Below are 22653 nucleotides of genomic sequence, written 5' to 3'. Positions count from 1 at the left end.
GTGACGTTCTCCTGCCGCTCGGTCATTCAATCCCTGTCCATCTGTCCCTGGGTAAGTCGTGATGGCCATGCTCACGCGCTACCCCTGTGGTTCCTCAAGTGTGGCCCGGGGCCCACGAGCGTCAGCCTTACCTGGGAACTTGCTAGAAATCCTCTGGCCCCATCCTAGACCTACAGGATCAGAACCACGAGCAAGGCCCAGCAATCTTTTTTTTTTTTTTTTAAGATTTTATTTATTTATTTATTTGAGAGAGAGAGAGAGAGAGAGAGAAACAGCATGAGAGGGGAGAGGGTCAGAGGGAGAAGCAGGCTCCCCGCTGAGCCGGGAGCCCGATGTGGGACTCGATCCCAGGACTCCAGGACCATGATCTGAGCCGAAGGCAGTCGCTTAACCAACTGAGCCACCCAGGCGCCCCCCAGCAATCTGTTTTTAACAAGCCCTCCAGGTGATTCTGATGCCCGCCAAGGTGGGGGAGCCTCTGTGGCTGCGCGGACCCTCAGAAGCATCTGCTGCCCATGCCTGAGGCACGAGGCGGGGAGGGGAAGGGGGCAAGCAGCTGTCAGCCATCAGCCCCCCGCAGGGACAGCCCTGCGGCACAGAGCTGCTCCTGGCAGTGCCCTCACACAGCTTATGCCATAAGAAGGAAGAGGAGGCATCCCTCCCTGGGCAAGGGAGGGTGGATGACAGGGGGTCTACTTGAGATACGTGCTGTTCTGGGGGTTCTGCTTTGACAGGTACATAATTAAGTGTCTGCCTTTTCCTGACCGCAGACAACATAAGAGCAGGGACTGTTCCCAAGTCCCCTTTATAAAGCTCACCTGGCACAGAGCATGGCGCCTAGGGACCCTCTCTGAGCATCTGCTGGTGAACCAGGGAACTCCACGGAGGCCGGCACTCCTCAAATCTGTGTGTATGACAACCACTTCTTGCAGCTCCTTATCTAAATAATTGCCTCAATTTGAACCTGACTTTGAGTTTGCCTGAGAAGTGTTCTCTTTGGGATTTTGTCATCGGGGCTTTGATCGGGGCTGAGTGGCTGTGGACAGTGCTGTTTCTAATGGGGCCTTCACCCCAGATGGGTCACCTTGGCCAGATGGTCCTGGCTGGAAGCCATACTTGGATGGGAAATGAAGCACTTTGGAAAATGCAGCCAGAATGTATTGACGATAACTTTAGGGATCCAGTGAGGAAATGTACTCCACAAAGGGTCCAATTTCCTGCTGGGGAATCATTTGCTTGCTGAGTGATCATTAGAGCTGAGTCTGGGAATCATTAAAAAGGAGAGCAGCTCCTAATGCCCATCCGGTGCTTCGCTCTTCTCCACACAGGGAGTCCTGCACCTGGATGCTCCCCCGAATCTCCCAGGAAGCACACTGGGGGGAGGGGCTCTATTAGCCCCAGTCCTTGGGGGACCCCATCGTGCTGGGAAGAGCTACATGTAGGCGCCACAAATCTCATCTTTCCTAACCCTCACAGGGCCTTCAGATACCTGAAGACAGGTGGAGCTCCCGTTCACACTGCGAACACCAGCCCAGCTTAAACATTTCGCCCCTTTGATGGGAAGCATTAGAAAGGGAAGACGTGGTTGACACTGTGCTCCATGCTTACCACTCTCCGAGATGACGGCCTTGGGGGCCTCAAGTCTGCTACTCAATGTGTGATCATCTGGATCAGCTGGGAACACATTAAACACGCAAATTCTCGGCCCCACCCCAACCGACTGAATTAGAAACTCTGGGCTGGGGCCAGGTAATCTGCATTGTAACAGCCTCTCCAGATGACTCTCACAGTTTAAAGCTGGTGTTATTGGATGGAGGAAAGACCTTCTCCTTTCGTTTTCTACCTAAAAGTCTTTCTTTTACAGGTAAACTCTTAAGAGATTTAAGGAACCATAATTCTTGAACCTTAAGGGCCACCTATACTTTGTACATCTGAAGCCTTGCTCTTGATAACCTCTCTCAGCCCACAGGGTTAGATGATCCCCCTCTATGCCCTCTTTTTCAGTAGTTCTTATGTTATTGGACACAATTAATAGTTGAAGGAACCAGGAAAAAATTGTTCATGGCTAGAAGCATTCTCTGCCCATCTGCATGATCGGCAGTAGGTAAGGGGTAGGACTGTCTTCCATTCCTAGGGCTAAAAAAAGAATTGCCAGTTCGTTAACTTTAGTTGACGGCACTACCAGTTCACAGTAAACCCGAGGAGCACCTCTGAGATTCTTGTACTCAGAGGAAAAAGAAGAGAGAAATTAAAAAAAAGATTCTTGCTACTTAGAGCATGGTCCATGGACAGGCAGCGTTGACCTCAGCTGGAGTCTGTTAGAAATGCAAAGTCTCAGGCTCACCTCAGACCCCCTGCACTGAAATAGGCATTTTCACAAGATCCCAGAGTGATTTACAAGTTTGGCAAGTGTGAGAAGCCTGCTCAGAGCCTTCCTGTTTTGTATACCTCATCCCTATTAGCCCCCCAACCAGCCCCCTTGAGCCAGACAGCCTACCAGTTAACTCCTCAGTGAAGGGCAGCATAGAAACGTTAGTTTATGCGAGTTTAGATTCAAGATTACACAGTGGGTAAGTATGAGGGGACGGTCTGAACTGAGGTCTACCTCCTGCTACTCAACCTCCTGGCTGGACAGGTGAACTAGCCGGAGCACGGCAGGTGCCCAGCAGAGGCCAGCCGCCTTACTGAAGCCTTAACATCCTTTCTCCTAAAAATGTCCCAGGAAAACAAAAGCATCCTCTGAGAGCCCTCAATCTGAACTCTGCCTAAAATCGTTTTATGTACAATAGTTGGTTCTCAAATTTTCTGCTTTGCCCACAGAGCAGAAGGCAGCAATAATACTCTCCTAAGTAAAAGAGGCTCAGCAGGCCAGAAAAGGGTGGAAATGGGAAGATGTGTATGATGGGGAAGAAGTCTCGGAGGTAACTGACCTGCACAACCCGAACCTACCCCTCGCAAATGTGTTTCTAAAATCCCGGGGGTCAGCCCATCCCCTGCCTCCATCAAAATCATGCTGGTTCTTATTTTTAAAACCACAGATTTGTGAACCTCATCCTTTGCCGACTCGGAATCTCTGAGGTTAGGGCCAATCTGGGCACTACTCACGAGATCTCCCAAGCAATTTTAAAGTTTGAGAAGCTCAGACAAGGCTCGACAATCGCTGATTTTGAACTCGGCCTTCACATTCTTCATACCTGTGGTCTAGAAAGACAGTTTTGACTCTTCAAAACAAGCGTACCATCTCGGCTGTCATCCCACACTGTGGAAGCATCTGACTGTGTCTCTTCTCAGATAATCCTGGGAGATAACATGAAGGGAGCCGGCCCGCAGCATGGTGCATGGGAGACACGCAGCGGGTACTGGCTGAATGAATGAATCAAAGGGATGGCTTCTGAGGATCCCGAGGATGGCTTCTCTCTCCCGGGATATGTCACAAGAACGACCACAGGCTGGACTTGTTTCTCTAGCCTCAGACCAAACAGGGGTGATATCATTCTTTAGCACTGGCCCCACAACAAGCTGGTTGAGATGGCAGAACACTTGATCATCAACACCACATCCACCCTACTCTTTGGCTCGGCAAGAGCGGGCCTCAAAGTCAGACATGTTAACTCCAATCTAAAAGGTGCCCAAGGTGCTGGCATTTAGCCATGTCAAGTCCTAAAGGAAAAGAGTCCTTTGGCTCTGTTCGAGATGTGCCTCATCTTGGGTCTGCCCTCGATCAGCTCACTCTGCTTATCTCTGCAGTGACAGGAGAGTTCCAAGACTTGAGACCAACTGTGTTTTGTTTGTGGACCTTTGGACTTCTTTTTTCTTTCTTTCTATTCTTCCCCATTCCTGAAATGGCTATTCCTTACTCATCTGGTCCTGAGTGAGAAACATAAATAGGAAAGGCATTCCGCCAAGTTCAGGGGTCCCTTCATCATCCCTGTCCAGTTACGTTAGAATGAATCTCGGGGTTCTGTGAGCTAGGCATAAAGATGTGTTGTAGTGGTGACCGCACAGTTAGCCGGAGACAGAATATCAAGAGTACTGGCAGGCATTTCGAAAGCCAACTCCAAACGGCCACCCTGATCCTGCTTCCTGGATGGTGGGAGAAGGGTGTTTTCACTCAGAAGCCTCTGGGTCAAATTTCCAGATAAACTTGCTTTGCTTTGAGTTGCTTGTTTTGCTTGCTTTTCAGAGTGTGGAGGTGACTTCTTGACAATGAGTTTTCCACATGTGAACCACTCAGTTTCCCTGCACACTCAGCGGTGGCCATTAAAAACACAGTAAATGATGGATAAAGCAGCACAGGTGAGCTCTCCTTTAAAAAGGTGAATTGCCATCATCCAATAAAGATGTCCCTGTTTTAGACCGTGCGAGGTCAAGAGACTGAACTTTTATTTGAATACTATAGAAACCGGAGCAAATGACAGACACAACATTTTTTGTAATGTTAACAGTAAGCAGGGCTTATCATTTGCCAGGATCTTCAAGGGCGGAAATGTTACAGACAATAACAGAAGCCAGTACATCTACGGGGTATCGGTGAAGGATCACATTTAGAGTGAAACCAGAGATTGGTGAAGGTCATTAAAAAATGTCAGTGTACTCTAAGAGAAAACACCAATGCAAAAGCAAATTATACCTGTCAGCTAAATATTAACCATGTTTGGCCTTCTAAGTATAACAAGTCTATTACAAAGTTTTCCTGGGATATTTAGACCTTAAGATGTTGATATTTTGAAGGCCTATGGGGCAGCTGTGTCCTCAGTTCCATTGCTTGGTTGTCCTAGGTTCTAAGTGCCTTCACGGTTCTCAGAGGTCTGAGGGCGGCCCCTGGCACACCTCTCTGCAGAGCTGGGGCTCACACACAGCGTGTAAGATGGACATAAAGCAAAAGCGAAAAGTCTTTAAACCCTCCTTCTGTCTCAATCTGTCCAGAAGAGAAAAAGTTTGCTCATTGGCTTATACCCTATGTTCCCACAGAGCCAGGACCATCATAGAAGAATGAAGCCCCTGTCTTAGGTCAGGGCAAACACAGGTATGTATCCAGGTGCAACGTGGGACAGAGAGCGATGTGGGGGGACTCCAGGGCGCTGAGCCCTCTCCTAATACAGCTACAGCACTGCCTATCACGTCCTTTCCTAGAGGGCCACGAGTCCGCGGAGGGAGAGAGCACAGGTCATCCTCTCTGCTCCTGGAGGGCTCACTGAGCAACTACCATTTTCCATTATTGAAAGAAAGAACTAGGCTTGTTTCCTCCTGGCTTTGCAAGTTTCCTCAGAGGGCCACCTTCCTGGGCCCGAAGAAGAGGAGGAGCTTCCGGACCCTGGGTCTTGGTTCCCCACCTATAAAGTGTAGGGATGGGAGGAGATGACCCCACCCCAGGGTATTTCCAGCTCCAAAACTGTATGATTCTAGAACTCCGGGAGGAGAGGCTGAGAGAAAAGGGAAAGGCGGAGGAGGGATGGGTGAGGGCAGCATAAAGAGGGGAGAGGGAATACAAAATTCTCACAAACACTAAAACTCCTTTCTCCCTCTTTCTCTGGGATAATCGCTGCATGAACTCCGCGGAGAAGCTGATTGCGTTGGCAGGACATTGGGTGAACTTCCCAAAGGCTTTCCCGCAAACAGGGAGAGTGGATTCCACTCCCAAAAACGGCATCAGCTTCCCTTCACGTGGCCTAGGCCCCACCCAAAGACCCCTCGCTAAACTGCCCGGAGTAAGAGCATAGTTTTAATAGGTAGTAATTCTAATAGGTTAGGTTGGGCTCAATCCAACCACAGTAAGAAACACAGGTGACCAATAATCTACAGGCAGGTCAGCTTCTGAATCCTGTACGAAAAATAGAGCCAGAGAGAAGGAGTGGGGAGGGCAAGGAACCGACATTTATTAAGTGCTTTTCACAGATTATCCCATGTAACCCTAAGGATAACCCGTGAGGCAGGTAATAATACTCCCCTGTGACACGGGAGGAAACCAGCGCTCGGAAAAGCAACACGGCGAGGTCCCTCACCGGCAGCAAGCGGGCCGGGCAGGGGGAGAACGCAGGCGCGGCCAGCTCCAAGGCTGAAGCGCACAAAGGAGAAAAAGCTCAGAAAACACGAACCTGCCGTCGGGTGCACGCGCCGGAGCGTGCGCACGCGCATGCGCGCACGGCACCACAGGCGTTCCAAAGCTGGGGCTCTCCGCGACTGAGCCCCGCAGGGCTACAGGCGGTTTCCTCATCGCTGCCCCAGGTGGCCTGGGTCCTGGGGACACGGCGGTTCTGGAGAGGTCCACGCATCAGACCGCGGCCTTGCTCCTGGCAGAGACCAGGCCCGGGCACGACGAGCCCGTTCTGTAGCTTATCCCCAAGCACTCAGAGCTTCGTAAGGCAGCCCCTGCTCTAAAGCTCAGACCCCATCCTCCATCACCCGTGGAGGGAGGCAATGGCCTTACAGCCCCTACATCCCGGGGGGGGGGGGGGGCTTCCAGATCAGCTCCGTGAACACGCGCTCTCCGTGGGCACCCGAAAGGAATTCTGGGTGACTGTTCATCCTTGTTTAAACATTCTTATCATGCTGAGGAGGATAAAGAGCAAACAAAGAGACGTCTCCTCAGCCTCCACAACCAGCTAATCATTAGCTGCTTTTACAGAGTCAAGTGAAGGGACACCCACATGCACTCCTGTCAACAGAAAGCTGCGGGTTCTGGTAGCCGCTCCTCTGTGTTCCCAAAAGTTACTTACCACGTGTTTCCTGAACAAGATGGTTAAAAATAAGCAAAGGGGGGGAAAGGCCTTTCGAGGGCAATTGAGACATTTTTCTGCAGGGGGAACCGTAAAAGGGCAACAGAGAGAGGGGGAGATTTCTGGGAGGTGGCAGCTAGGTTGGGAGGGGAGGGAGCCACGCTCACACTGCCCTCCCCACTGTCCTCATCAGTCCTCCCTGTCGCCCCTCAGGGCCACTTCCAAAGGTTCTTTTCTTCTCCAAAGGTCTTTGGATGTGAAGACTCTTAATCTCAGATGGGAGTGAAGACTGTGATGGTTTTGTGGCGGGTTTTTTTTCCCTTCTCTTTAAATGGAAGCTTATGTCGGGATATAAATGAACACCAGCTCATTATAGGAGAACTTGTAAAGCAGAGAACCACAGAACGCCACCATGCCACGGTGAGCACCGCTAACCTTTTGTGGATTTCCTTGCAGGCTGTTTCCTACGGATTTCGTCAATACGTCTGTCTATTCCTACAGACACACACGGCTCTGTGTTCTGTTCTTCCTGCTTACCACTGTGCCACGCTTTTACAAACCCTTCTAAATCCACTCCACAGGACTTCTCACATGCTATTATACATGTGATGTGGCATGCCATCCCACGGTGCTGGATGTTTCGTTGGTTGAAAGAAATTTCTGCTTTTTGGAGGCTCATTTTGTTTCACTATAAACATCCTAAAGCCACCTAACAAAGTTGCTGTAAGACCAATTCTACCCTCATCTGCTCAAAGTGATTTCATCCATGCGTTTAAATAAAAATCCTCAGTAAGTTAGTGTTTACAGTGATATCTTCATTTCTGAAAATAAATCAGGAGGTCTTTGCTTATTTAAATATACATACCTATGATAAACAGACGGCAGCACAGGGCCTAGAGTGTGGATGACTACAGACATTAAGCTTAAGCCCCCAGAATGTACAATCAGAGAGGAAGTGGCACTTTCTTTTTTTAACTCCCTGATATAAGAGATAGGAATCTTCATAAATAGTTCAGTTTCTTTCACCTTCAGATAAACAACTTTCACCTTTATTTTTTCCCTCTAGCTTTGTTTTTTAATAAAATGTCTCTTTAGAGAATTTGTCCTGTGGTCCATCTATCTGTGAGGACCCTCAGGTGTCCCCGCCGAGCCAGAACACGGTGGGATGTCTACCCCACTCTGGTGCCTTAAACAAAGCTGTGATGTTAAGTGGGGTCATGCTCAAGGATGAGACAGAGTTAAGTGGGCAAAGAGGAGTAGAGAGCAACCCAGGCAGTGGAACAGCACATGCAAAGGGCCTGTCGTGGGACAGACGTGGAGAGTTTGTAGGACAGAAAGGTCAATGGGGCTCCTGCATAGATGGTGAGCGGCAGAATGGCAAAATGAGTTTAAAGGAATGTCTGAGGCCTGGCCATGGAGAGCCCTGCCTGCCCTGCAAGGAGTTTGTTCCTTATCTTATGAGCAATCCTAAAATCGGTGAAGGGCACAAACCACAGATCTGCATTTTTAAAGGGCCACCGAGCTGCCGTGTAGAGCGTAGGCTGGAGAAGGGCCAGATCAATTAGGCAGCGCAGTAAGATATGAGGGTGGTTTGACTAAAGGGAGAGCAGTGGACAAGTCTGAGAGATAATCATGAAACAAGCATAACCTGGCTCCCAAGAAACGAAAACAGGCACTCAAACCAATACTGGGATGGGGATGTTCCCAGCAGCACCCTTCACAACAGCCCAAAGATAAAAACAGCCCACATGCCCATCAACCAATGAATGATACACAAATTGTGCTATATCCATAGAATGCAATGGTAGTGATCCACGACAAGGAATGACATGTTAATCCCTGTCTGACATGGATGAACCTCAAAAATATTATACTGAGCGAAAAGGCCAGACACAAAAGGCCCCATGTTGTATGATTCCGTTTATATGCAATGCCCAGAATAGGCAAATCCATAGAGACAGAAAGCAGACTGGCGGTTGCCAGGGGCCAGGGGAAGGGAGAAGGAGGAGTGACTCCTTATGGGGTACCAGGTTTCCTTTTTGATGATGAAAATGTCTTGGAACCAGAGAGAGGTGATGGTTGCCCGACACTGTGAACGTGCTAAATGGCACCAGATGATGTGCTTTCTAATGAGCTCTGCAATGGTTAATTTTATGGGATGTGAATTTTACATCGATAATAAAGAAAGTGCCTTGGAACAATGGATTGGATGTTGAAGGTAAAGCAGAGGAACCACTCTGTTCATTCAACAAACACCAGGCGTGAGCCCAGGTGAGGGCCGTCACAGAGCCCTCTGCCCGGCAGGGAACAGGGGGTCAGTGCCAGCCCGGGGGGAGGCCACCTCGGGACTGGGGTGACTCGGTTGTTCTCACCACATGGTTACTAAGCCCCTGGAAGAGGAGCAGGGCACCCAGTAATTCCTGGAATAGAGGCTCTTGGAAGCTCAAAAAAGACAGTTTTAGGGCAAATAAAATAAATACTTTGTCCCAAATTAGGCATTAAACGTGTGAGTAATGATTGAAACTAATTATTCTAAGTGGAAGCAGGTCTGAAAATAGCAATGAGTTTTGGAGGATTTTGTGGCTATTTTAGGAGAGCGTAGGAAAGCTTACAGGCAGAGCGAAGCACCCCACGTTGGAGCAGAGACATTAGGATGGCCATGCCACGGTTTGCTCTGAAGATGTCATTCCACAGATTCTAACAGTTTCACGTCACCTGAGAAACATGCCAACGACGAGGGTTGACAGCACAGAGTTTCACTCGGTCCTTCCTGATGAAATGCTAAACCAAAATTTCGATAGGAAATGTGATCCATATATGTTACCACATTTTACTCATAAGCAAAAAGGCATCTGTCCCAAGCTTGTAAGATGACAAGAAGACAAGCCATGTTGGTGTAGCCAACCATAGCTCTTCCCTTCTAGAATCTCCTTCCCTTTTTGATATTTTCAGGTGAACAGGCTCAAAGAATGGGTAAGATGGGTATAGATCAGGAAAAGAGTGTCTCTAGACCCCCCAAAACCATCCCACAGTACAATTTATTAATAAGAGTATTTTTACTTCTGAGGTTTCAGATATGGCAACAGAAAGGGTAGGGACATGGAAAAGGAAGATGGGAGAAGAGAAAAAGCCAAGAAAAGAGGGTAGGAGACCATTATTTAGGTACTTAAATCCAAAGAAAATCATCCAAAGAGAAGCAGAACAAAGCCACAGTTTACATTAGCTCCCCATCCTTACCCTCCTACGAGAACACCACATCTTTTTTTCAGCCCCAGAGATAGATTTTTCTCAGTCCCTAAACACAGACAACTCATTCACTCTTAGACTCAGTCTAGGCTGCAAGGCTCCCAGCCCTTCCCTGTGCGTTCCTGTGAAGAAGCCAGAGTTATTTAGGAACCGTCACATTAAACAAAATTAGTTCTTATGGACCCTCAGGGAAATTGCTCTTGTTGCCATTTTTCTTATAAAACGCCAGCCTTCAGCTATTCTAAATGGTGTTTATGCAGCCTGCCGTCCTTAGCAGCAATAATAATAAAAATAAAGACTTCAAAGCTGTGGGTGAAAGTATTACTGATTCATGATTTATTTTATTTTGATTTGCATTATGCCAAATCCTACACTTTCAAGCCTTCATATTTCCTAAACTATTTCAGGGCAAACCACATATATTTGATTGTTCTTTTCTGCGTGGGCAGCAAGGGATGGAGAGATGGGCGATTTGTCACCCCCAGGCAATTTCTGGCAGCAAGAACTCTAGGTGGTGGATCGTGAAATAGCATTCTTATTTTGGAGAATGTCCTGAGACTCATCCCTTCTCAGTTTTCTGTGCTAATGGGAGAAATGGAAAGCCAAATCCCCAAACTATCTTTTAGTCAACCTCCCCTCCTGCTACATTTTTGGCCAGAGGCACTTAAAAATAGCCTAACTGCCTGAGGTTAGCTTGACAGGCTATCCAGCTCCTTTCAAACTACCGGGAGTGGGTGGAGTAAAGGCAAACAGGGCAGAGAGCAGTGGTACAAAAATCCAGTTGCACACCGGGCAAGGGCCATGCCACGGATGCCAGAACAGCATCCTGCAGGGCACCAGGAGACGTCCACGTGAATGGGTTGTACCCAAAACAGCTCACTGGAGCCAAACACTACCACTGCTCTTTCCACACGTGGCTTGATAAGACCTGCACCATGGCTAGAGAAATGAGGAATGTGGGGCTGGAGGGGTTAAGATTGCCCAGAGGGCAAGGGGCTGAGCCAGGACCCAAATCCTTGTCTATGTGACCCCACTATGCCCTTCAGCTTCCCGCTGAAGCAAGAACAAGGAGAGGAGTCATATGATCCACCTTGCATCTTAGAAGGTTATCTGTTAACACTATAAATGAAGGACGGAAACAAAATTCAACTACGGAGACCAAATAACCCTTTTCTATGTTTTAATTTTTCTCTCTGCTTTCAAGTTTTCTAGAAATCTCACTTTTCTAGCCATTGTATAAATACCAATCAACTGGATTGAACTTTATCCAGGAAGAAGACGTGCCGGTGTGCGTGCGCGCGCGCACACACACACACACACACACACACACGTTGCATTTTTTTCATAAATAAAAGCAAAGTAAGTGCTGTTGCTAAATAAATTAAACATCAAAAACAACATTAAAAAATGTCCCTGCCACATCCTGAAATGAAGCCTAAAAATACTCGTTACTTCTTCCCCTCTTATTCACAAATATAGCCATACAGACTAAGTGCATAACAGGGATGTCTGGGTAATGAGAAATAAAATGAACAATCGATATGTAGCAATTTATTCTTCAACTAGAGGTTTCAGCCAGGTGGAGAGAGGAAGGGAAGACAAGTCTTGCCTGTGAGGGAAGATTAGCAGTAATACAAAACTACAGTCTCATAATTTTGTAATCAAGGAGGGGGGAAGGCTTTAATCTATGCCCACTCCTCCTACCCCCATCTCTGGAGCTGGTGCAAATGCTGGAAATTCAGGCCAAAAACCAGAGCTTGTCACTTTCCCTTCCAAGTTCAGCTCTTTGGCTTATAAATGCTGGGGATCTTGCTTTAGGCCTGGGCACTTCTGATTCCTGTGGATACCGAGGGCCGGACACATCAGGAAGATGCTCTGTGTCTCAAGAATGACTACAGAGCCACTTAAATAAATCTCTTGACTGGCTACTGGTACAGGAAGTCACTGACAGATAACTAGGAGGGCAGGTAATTTTAGAATAATTCATATATGGGGAGCTGCTTTGTTTTTTCTGGCTGTCTTCTTCCAACCTAATTAATTTTGCCTGTGAAAATGGGTCTGCATCTCATGGACGAGAGTTAGGTGGGACAGGTTGGGGGCAAGGCAAGGAGTGCCGGGCAGCACAGTCAGAATGTGGAGAAACCAGGTCTAGGATCTAGAAAAGGGTCTTGGACTGTGTTCATAAGGGATGTCAGAACACTTTTCTGAAATTCTACCAAGATAGATCAAAATCTCTGAAAGCAGGTTGGATGCTTTCCGAGAAGTTTGGAATCTTGTTAAGGCCCAAGCTTACCATTTCAATGCCTCCTGAAGGTTAATAAAAAAATATTTTATCAGCTGTAGGACTTACTCATTCTAAATGGGTAGTTAACAATTTGATAGATTTCTCCACTGAATTAATTCTGACAAAGCAAGCCCTAGTGACCAGCTCATCAGGATAATTTTACCCACTGAGAACACGAAGCATAAATGTTTAGCAACTGAGCAAAACAGTTTTACCTGCCTGCCCTTCTGTTTCATTTAAAATGACAAACCAACCCACACCTTGCTAAGTACAAAGTCATGCTCTCAAGAAATGAATGAATGAATCATTCATGAAAAGTCTCAGATTTCTCTAAAAAAGTGAATTGAAAGTTCTCTCAGCACCAACTCATTGTTAGCATTTCCTGATAACAGAAGCATTTGAGGGTGGACTAAATAAGACAGGAAGTTGCATGTAACTCCTGTCACCATGGCGATGTGAGTGTTTGTACAAGGTGGTGGCTACACACAACAATTTTGAAGGGAATGCAGTGAGTCGAGCACGTTTTCTCTCTGTTGAGAAGCAACATAGAGTCAAGAGACTAACAAGGTCAGAAGGGAAAGTGCTCAGGATATACCTGAGGGCAAGCCTTTCGAGTACTTGAAAAAAATCCCAGAGCGAGCCTCTTCCCCTCCTCCAAGCCAACAAAGAGTGCAGGACAGCAGTTTTCAAATATTTTTGACCATGACTCATAGCAGTAAATGAATTTTTATATGGCAATCTGGTATATTCTATTTGTCTGCCTGCCAACTGTGTATGTATGCATGTAGTATGTATGTATCCATGTATCCATCCACCTATCCATTCATCCATCCACCCACCCACTCATCCATCCATCCATTTGTATATACATATAAGATAATGATGCCAATAAGAAATTGATGCCAGATGGTAATGTGAATCCACAGGAACAAATGAAGTGAAATGGAAATGGTAAATAAGAAGGTTAATGTAGCTCATGCTATAAATAGATACTTGTTCTCCTTTGTTCTCTCATCATCTTCTTCAAAAGACATACAAGTATATAAAGTAATGAGTATAATAACATATAGTTGGGTCTGTAGCATAGTAGTTAGATGTAACACGTATAACAACAGCTCAAAAAGGGGAAGGGGAGGATAGAGCTGTACAGGAGAAATGTGTTTATCTCTCATTGGAATTAAGTTAGTTCAAATCTGAAAGAAGTTAGTATAAATCTGATACATTAAGATTTATATAGTAAAATCAACAGCAACTGTGAAGAAAATAACTCAAAAAGCAGAGTGAAAAAAATCATTATGGAAATTAAAATGCTACCTTAGAAAATACTCACTTAATGCAAAAGAAAGCAGTGAAAGAGGAAGAAAGGAACAAAAGAAGACGTAAGATATAGAAAACAAAAAGTAAAATGGGAGCTGTAAACTCATCCATATCAATAATAACATTAAATGTGAATGGATTAAATAACCCAATCAAAAGGCAGAGACTGTCAAATTGGGTAAAAAACAATATCCAACTATATGCTGGGTACAGGAGATAGCACTTAAGATTAAAAGATACAAGTAGGTTGAAAGTAAAAAAATTTAAAAAAGACACATCAGACAAACAGCAACCATAAGGAAGCTGGAATGGCTAAACTAATATTAGAAAAATAGACTTTAAAATTAAAGCTGTTACTAGAGATAAAGAAGGACATTTTATAATAATAAAAGGGCCATTCAATCAGAAAGACATAACCATTATAAATATATATGCACCGAATAACAGAACCCCAAAATACATGAGACAAAAACTGACAGAACTGAAGGGAGGAACAATAGTTGGGGACTTCAATACCCCACTTTCAATAATGTTTTGATAATGTCTCAACAATTAAAGAGAAAATTAACAGAAAATAAAAGACTTAAGCAACAATATAAACCAAACAGACCTATAAACATTTACAGAACACTCAGTCAAACAACAGCAGAATACACTTTCTTCTCAAGTGTACGTGGAACATTCTCCAGAATAGATCATATTCTAGGTCATAAAACAAGCTTCAATGCATTTAAAAGGACTGAAGTCAAGTAAAGCATGTTCTCTGACCACTGTGGAATGGGAAAAAATTAGAAGTCCATAACAGAGGGGCGCCTAGGTGGCTCAGTCATTAAGTGTCTGCCTTCGGCTCAGGTCATGATCCCAGGGTCCTGGGATCGAGCCCCACATTGGGCTCCCTACTCTGCAGGAAGCCTGCTTCTCCCTCTCCCACTCCCCCTGCTTGTGTTCCCTCTCTTGCTGTGCCTCTCTCTGTCAAATAAATAAATAAAATCTTTAAAAAAAATAAGTCCATAACAGAAAGAATTTTGGGAAATCCACAAATAAGTGGAAATTAAACAACACACTTGTAAATTCCCAGTGGGAAGAAAGAAGAAGAAATCACAAGGCAAACTAAAAATACTTTGAGATAAATGAAAATGAAGATGCAACATACCAAAACTTATGCAAGTCATCTAAGCAGTGCTTAGAAGAAAATTTATAGCTGTAGATGCTTATCTTAGCAAAGAAGAAAGATCTCAAATCAATAGCCTAAGTTTCAGCTTGAAGACACCAGGGGGGAAAAAAAAGAGTAAACTAAACCCAAAGCAAGGAGAATGAAAGAAACAAGAAAGATCAGAGCAGAACTGAATGAAATAGAAGATAAAAAATAACAGAGAAAATCAACAAACTCTCAAGGTCTTTGAAAAGCCCAACAAAAAATGAGAAACCTTTAGCTAGACTGACCAAGAAAAAAGAAAAAGAGAGAAGACTCGTGATATTTCCCCCTCAAGATCTCCTGCCTGAACTCTAGCTGAACACCCAGGCCAGGCAAGGTGATCAGGGGAAAAGCCAAACAGATATGGATCTCACCCAGGGCTGGCTCCTTTCCAGGGTTGATGGCTTGCCCATGTCTGCCTGCTTTCAGAAGCTCTCGGTGCTTTCAAATAGTTGTCTGCATTTTACCCAGAGTTGACCACTGTTATCTGAGGGAAGGCTATACTGATATAAGCTACTCTGCTATTTCCAGAACTGGGGCCTCCAGATGCCCTCTTGAAGAGGAAAGAAGGAATCTCAAGCCAAGAGTCAGCACAGAAAAAATATTAACATGGACACACTATGTTTAAATCATGGACTAGACAAGTGCACAAGACTGGCCCATCATTTATAAGCCACTACAAGAAGCCAGCCAAACTCTCTCTAGTTGATAATGACACAATTCTTAGCAAAACATAGAAAGCGGTGATTTTTCAAGGCCCCCTTTCTCTTTGAAGCCTGAATGAAATGATCTTTCTGCTCTTGGTATAGGCCTCGTGTTGGCCTCTGCCTGAGCTTGCAATCCACATGGATATGAGATTTCTCCTTTTTTCCTCTATGAATACAGAATCAATTAGGAAATGAAGAAATAATGAATTTAGAGTATGTAGGCAAAGAAATGGAACCATCAAGAAGAATGGCCCCAGGGACAACCCATCACAGGTAGAAGGCGGCAGTGGGTTCAGACTCACCTAGACAAGACAAGCTTCAGGGAGGATTTCTTTCCTTTTCCCACTCCCAAATTCCTAGCATTGTATCTAAATGGCTTCAAAATGTTATGAAATATTGGTTAACATAAAATCATTATGTATTCATTACAAAAACAGAAACAGTGTTATACAGAAATTACCAGAAATGGATAACTGCCTATAAAATTTTTAAGTTTTATATAAAATCAGTTCACAATTTTTTAAAAAGAAAAAAAAAGTTTAAATAAAAATGCTTTGGGTTAGAAGCTGGCTAGGGTGAGCCATGATTTAGTAAATGAACTGGGCCAGGGACCAGGCTCCTAAGGGTTCAGGATCACTGAGGAAGGATGAAGGCTGACTGTGTAGGGTACAGGGAACTCCAAGTACAGGAAAGAAGAGAAATAGGACAGGAGCAAAGAGGAAAGTAGGACAAGTAGCCACACCTTGCAGGTTTGGGGACTGCTACCACAGACTGTTTAACCCCTCCCTTCCCACGGAGCACTGAACTGCCATTCATTACTCATAATTAGAGAGCATGATATGACACATTTATTGTTTTCTGTTTTTATGGATCATTTCCTTAAGATACGCATCCAGGAACGGGATTGCTGGCCAAAGGGTACAGGCATCTCAAAGGCTGATAAAACGTGCTGCCCAAGAGCTTATGGAAGGACAGCGCCTCATCACCGGCCCTGCCCAGCAATGAATGGGGGCCCCGGCTCTATTGCACGTCAACATTCCATGCTGTTGTTTAAAAAACTTTGCTAACGTAACAAATTTAAAAGAATCTCTTGCTTAATTTGTGTCTCTTTGATAGCTAGGGAAACTAAAGGGGGTTTAAGAGCCCTATTTGGAACTCTATTTTTGCTCACTTCAAATAAAAGCTTTTCATAAAGAAAGAAAGGCAGTGGGAGCCCCTAAAATTACATGGTATCTTGGTGATTTTAAAAGAATAAAGAGAAAACACATTTTTTTTAATGAACTGTGAAGCCTGGCCCATAATTCACTAAGATGTTCCATTTTCTGGCAGCTGAGGTGCTGGGGGGCGGGGGTACCCCAGCCAAGAGTCCTTTCCAGAACGGGGGTGGGGTCCAAGTGTGCAGTTGGCGAAGCCGAGCTGGTGAGGGGGTGGCTGTGCCCCGCCCCCCCGCGGTGGTGGGCCTGAGCCAGACTCCACAGAGCCAGCAGGGGGAGCCTGACCTTCACAGGGGTCTCCATTTCTGCTTCCTGGCCCTTTCAGGAAGGTAACCAGCTGCCTGCTGGAAAGGATTTGGCCAGAAACATGATTACAATGAGTTGAGTCATGCTTAGACACTGATCTGGCTCAACCCACTTAAAAAATAAATAAATAAATAACAGACACATGAATACTGACCATTCAAGATGGCAGTGGAATTAGGCTCAGAGTACACGAAGGACCAGGCATGGGAGAAAAAACAAACCAAGGGAGCTGAAGAATCTCATTCTGATATTTTAAATGAGGACAGAGTGCTATTTTTTAAAAGGTATTTTTAAGTAGACTTTATGTTAAGATTCTCGAAGCTATTCATGTTGACACTGAGCCTAAGGGGAGGGTGTGTCTGCTGCATGTTCTCCACTGCCCCCCCTTGGCAGGCCCTCAGAGACCCGCAGCCCTCACACCACGCTCAGATGCTCCCCTGGTCCTGTCCACATCCAGAGCCCTGAACCTCCAACTGCCTCCTCCTCCAACCCCCAGCCCACATTCTCTGTTTCCCCTGCTGGACCCAAGGGGGCTCAGGGAGACAAACACTACCTGCCTGTGTCTGTTTCACTACAAGTCATACTGTTAAAAGCCCTGAGTCTCAGCTCTCCATCACCTGGCCAGGGACCAACGCTCTGGGTCAGCTCCCACTCCTCGAAGATGCAGAGATAGAAGCTTCCACAAAGTCTGCGAAAGCTAAGGTCCGGATTAAATGAGATCATGGGAGACAGGCAGCGGCTGTCTGGAATGGAGCCCCTTCCTCTGGGGTCACTCCTGGTTCCCTAACAACTGCTATGGGCCCTGGGGACACTTCACTATTTTTGCTCACTTCAAATAAAAGCTTTTCATAAAGAAAGAAAGGCAGTGGGAGCCCCTAAAATTACATGGTATCTTGGTGATTTTAAAAGAATAAAGAGAAAACACATTTTTCTCCCCAAGGGGATACTTCAGCTCCTTTGGTGTCCATGTCCTGTCTGCAAGACGACAGGGTTAGAGTCCATGGTTTGAACAGTTTCCCGCAACTCTGGCATTCTGAGATTTTATATAAGCCATTCAAATGTATTTATATAACTGTATGCTCCTTGGTATACAGTACCACATAGGCACAGTGTTAAGGACTCAGTTGCTGCACAAACTAAATTAACTGGAAGTCCAAATCACAGCGAAAAACACCCCAAAAGCATATAACGTTAGAGCTAAAGCTTATGTGTGTACCCGGCGTATGTTCAGGAAAGCCTGTCACCAGCTATAGATACAAGACTTAGCATCCTTAGGTTATTCATACACGTCGACGTGACTATTATTTACCCCTTATTTCCTTCTGGAAGTTCCCAGGAAGCTACTAACTTCGAATCACTAGGGTCCAGCTGCAAAAGTCCCTGACTAGTCATTCACGTGCAAATATCAAGTTCAATTTTTCTAGTTTCGCTGGTGCAATGTATACACTTCATCTCCCACGTGAAGTGCCAAAAGAGGTCTGAGGGATCATCTGCTCCACCTATAGGAAAACTAGACCCAGCGCCGGGCTTCAAAGCTGAAATTCTAGGGAAAATATCCAGGAGCAGGCACGAAGACTGGCAGGCCTTTTGTCCCGGACAATTTGCCAAACGGGGGGAGGGCAGGGGTGGTAACTCCTTTTTCAATGTACTCTAATGGCGTCAGCTCAATCTCAAATTGGGCTTCTCAGGAAAGGAGGAGAAGGAGGTATCAGTGATGATGGTGATGATGGTGATGGTGACAACAGGAATAATCTCAGTAGCAGGGACAGCACTAGCCACCATCTCTCCAGTGCTCACTCTATACATAATTTCTTTTATCTCACACGTTATCTCACTTAATTCTCATAAAAAATCCCAGGGAGGTAGGTGTTACTGTGAGCTCCCCTCATGTTAAAAAGAAACCGAGTCTGAGCAATAACTTGCCCAAGAGATCCCCCAGCTAGTAAACATCAGAGCTGGATTCAACCCCAGTCTGGGCACCCTCCGAGCCAGGGTTCCAGGGGACAGAGCGTGGGCTCAGCCAGCTTGTGATTAATGGCTGAGTCATGGCCTGTGGAGGCCGGGGCGGGGGTAGCACAGCGATGGCCGTGTGCTGGGTGGCCTGAACCTCACACAGGCAGCTTTTCAGGCAGATTGGATCCGGGTTGGGTCAGCCGGTGCTCTGCCCTCTGGCCCGTCCAGCAAGAGGTTGACCTCCAGCTGGAGTGAACGGCCAAACTATTGTTTGCAGCTTTGCAGGAAGCTGTTTGAAAGGGTCACTGAAAAATGATCTTACTAAATCAAGCTGTACCAATATTTTTATTTCCTTTCATGCAATGCCACGTTTAAAGGCATTAGACGGGCCCGTTTGTAAAGCCTGGGAAACAAGTCTGTGTGCCTTAAGTTCAGAAAAACAAAAGCGTCCTGCACTTAAAGCAGAGAGAAGGGAGAGAACAGGATGGCGTGCATCCTTCTTGGAGCCAGTCCTCGCTCTTGGGACCTGATAGATGCTTGACGACAAAGCCCAGCGAAATCCAAAATATTTTGTCAGGGAAATGTCACATGTCCTGACATGTATGCATATTAAGTAATATTCTCATGGTTCCAACAGTTTCTTTTAAGACAAGAAATTGGTAGAGAAACTTAGCTTGTTAATTGTATGGTTTATAGGTTATTTTTAAAATATATGACAAATGACTGACACTTGTCCAGGAAATGACTTTTTGTAGTATTTGTAGAGAAGAAAAATTCAGAGACCTAATCCCCCCAGGGGTCCCTAACCTCCACCCCAATCTACTGCACCTGACTTAAGAGGAGCAGGGTTAGGAGAGGAGAAAACTGGAACCCTACTGAGTGTGTGAGGGTCACTGGGCACGTGTTCACCATTCACATCTCCCCAGGAAGTGTGTTTTAATGGTGAGTAGGGCAGATGTTAGCCTTAAAGGCCCCGGAATCCCAGTAAGAACCACTGGGGCAAGGAAGCAGAGAAAATATGAGAAAACAGAGTATGAAAAAAAGAATTTTCCCCTTTTCACAATGTAATCAGGGATCCATTTAGAAAGTAAAACCCAAGTGTTTTAGGGTGGGAGGGCACCAGAGAGATCAGTTGTATGCATGAAGAAAAGGGCTGGGGCCTCCAAGGAAGGTCCCCTGCCAGGTCCAGCAGCCAAACAGGGGTGAGGCTGGGAGGGGACCTCGGCTCTCCGACAACAGAGCCTCCCCAGAGCTGGCTCCGGGGCCCTGCGGAAGCCAGGAAAACCTCACCACTGTCACAGCTTAAATCCTGGGACAGGAGAAGTCAGGCAAATGGCTCGTAATTTGAAGCTTAAATACTAAGACCATATAACAATGCCTAATATTAGGGAGAAAAAGCACTAGAAATCTTAGTATCTGGGAGACCCCAAAACATGGCTGCTTATCTTCAGCCTTTTCCAGTATGTTTTACATAATCTGACTATTTACTGGTCGGATTTAACCTGCAAGTACTTGGGAGGGAGATGACCCCCAAACAGCTTCCATACTGTAAGAGAAAGGCACGTGGGCAACAGATCCCCGCTCTTGGGACTACGTCTGGAGGGGGACCAGTTCCACCGTGGCGGGGTCTCAGGAGTTCAGCCATTGCAAACCCTAAAGGCAGACTGCCATTGGAAGCCCAGCTCCAAAGACAGTCAAAGAGGTTTGAGGTTTGCAGGATGTGTGTCTTAACGGAGGCCTTTCTGGCTCTACCTATTAAATTAAATAAGATCATTTTCTAAATGAAAGGAGGAAGCAGGAAAACTAAAGATAAAAACTGGGTTCTGACAAATAGAATGATGATGTTTGCTTCTCTTTTGGTGAAAAAAAAAAGAGCTTAACTGATAAAGCAAATATCTGACACCTCAGAGGTTTTCTATTGAGATGGGGAGTCAGCAGCAGGGATGATGATCATAAATGCTATCCTCAGGACAGCCTCCTGGACCTTAGTGCACGCAACTCAACAGTCTTGTTAGAATGCAGATTGATTCTGGGGGTCTGGGTGGAGCCTGAGATTCTGCTTTTCTTTTTTTTTTTTTTTAAAGATTTATTTATTTATTTGAGAGAGAGAGTACATGAGAGGGGGGAGGGTTAGAGGGAGAAGCAGGCTCCTCGCTGAGCAGGGAGCCCGATGCGGGACTCGATCCCGGGACTCCAGGATCATGACCTGAGCCGGAGGCAGTCGCTTAACCAACTGAGCCACCCAGGCGCCCGAGATTTTGCTTTTCTAACCAGCTTACAATGATGCTGATCTAGAGACCACACTTTGAGTAGCAAAGCTCTGCAGTTCACTAAGAACTTTTCTTGGTGGTTCTCTAATGTCCAGGTGCGTGAGAACCCATACATCATGAGGCTCTTTGGGAACCTACCTTATTCCAGCATTTGAACTGGGCCAGTCTTGCTGCAAAAAGTAATACGATGCCAGGTAATATACCATGTGTCCCTCAAAATGCCAATGACGACCAAGCTCATGTCAACTGGTTGCTTCTAGACTTTCCTAAAAATGTTTGCTACTTGCCTGGCACAAAGAAGGCTCAACAGAGGCCTTGGTATAAATGAATGAATGAATGAATGAATGAACAAACGAAAGAACAAACAAAAGAAGGAAGGAAGCAGGACACTAAATGAACTTGGCTCCCAGCTGGCCTCTGTGCATATTTAGACCATCTCGTAAGTCATTCCACTTGTCACGTATGGAGATGGGGGAATAATACAAAACCATCATTGGACTTGGTGAGAAAGAGGGAGGAGGGGGTGGGGGGAGGGGGGAATACCAGGGGCAGCCACTAACTTCTGGGGGTCACTGAGCGCCAGGCACAGAGTTAAGTCCTTTACATTGACTGTCTCCTTCATCTTCTCAAAACTCTGTGAATTGGGGATGCTAAAGATCTGCACTTTAGAGACTGGGGAACTGAAGTACAGAGAGGGTCAGTAACCCGGGATGCCCCAGTTAGGAAAGGAGGCAGGCTCAGCCCACAGCGAGCCCGGACCCCCTTCTCTGCCAGCAGTTAGTACCCCCAAACTGGCTTGCCCATGCGGCTTCTCCAAATCCAATATTAACACAGCTGAAAGACCTAATCGATACTCTCCGTGTCTGTGTTCTTATTATACGGATATAGCTTAGCACATGGATGCCACGTTTATGAGCTTTGTCTGATGGTTTCTGAGGTTTTTTTAAATTAAGGAGTAAAACAGGGGCGCCTAGGTGGCTCAGTCGCTAAGCGTCTGCCTTCGGCTCAGGTCATGATCCCAGGGTCCCGGGAACGAGTCCTGCGTAGGGCTCCCTGCTCAGCGGGGAGCCTGCTTCTCCCTCTCCCACTCCCCCTGCTTGTGTTCTCTTTCTCGCTGTCTTTCTCTGTCAAATAAATAAATAAAATCTTTAAAAAATAAATAAATAAAAAATTAATTAATTAAGGAGTAAAACAAAAGAACTGTAGAGAATATTGAGAAGAAAATTGGTTTTGGAGAGGTAAATTTTTAAAGGTTTCAAAAACACACGAAGAATCTTCATATGCTCCTCCCCCGAGAAGGGCCAACTGTTGGCACTATGCCCCATTTGCTTTGTCATCTACGCATGCTCCTTCCCCCTCCGGCTCACATATACATACCCATATCTCCATTAGTTTTTTCTGACCCATTTGAGAAGAGGTTATAAACAGCATGCCCCTTTACTCCT

At 45.8% G+C, this 22653-nt stretch overlaps 1 protein-coding gene and 1 long non-coding RNA gene across 5 annotated transcripts in view; one reads left to right on the top strand and one right to left on the bottom strand.

Annotated features, from left to right (window-relative positions):
• The window catches only part of EEPD1 (endonuclease/exonuclease/phosphatase family domain containing 1), a 287236-nt gene that overhangs the window by 84243 nt on the left and 180340 nt on the right, over nucleotides 1–22653 (bottom strand). The gene's annotated exons all lie outside the window — the stretch shown is intronic.
• LOC144379585 (uncharacterized) lies at nucleotides 4176–7271 on the top strand. Its single transcript, XR_013442820.1, has 3 exons — nucleotides 4176–4296; nucleotides 4972–5026; nucleotides 6963–7271. It is a non-coding gene; the product is annotated as an uncharacterized LOC144379585 (long non-coding RNA).

The sequence above is a fragment of the Halichoerus grypus genome, chromosome 12, assembly GCF_964656455.1.
Source record: "Halichoerus grypus chromosome 12, mHalGry1.hap1.1, whole genome shotgun sequence".
In the NCBI taxonomy this organism is placed as follows: domain Eukaryota; kingdom Metazoa; phylum Chordata; class Mammalia; order Carnivora; family Phocidae; genus Halichoerus; species Halichoerus grypus.
The sequence above is the reverse complement of the archived record's forward strand: the minus strand, read 5'-3'. Positions and strand labels throughout refer to the sequence as shown.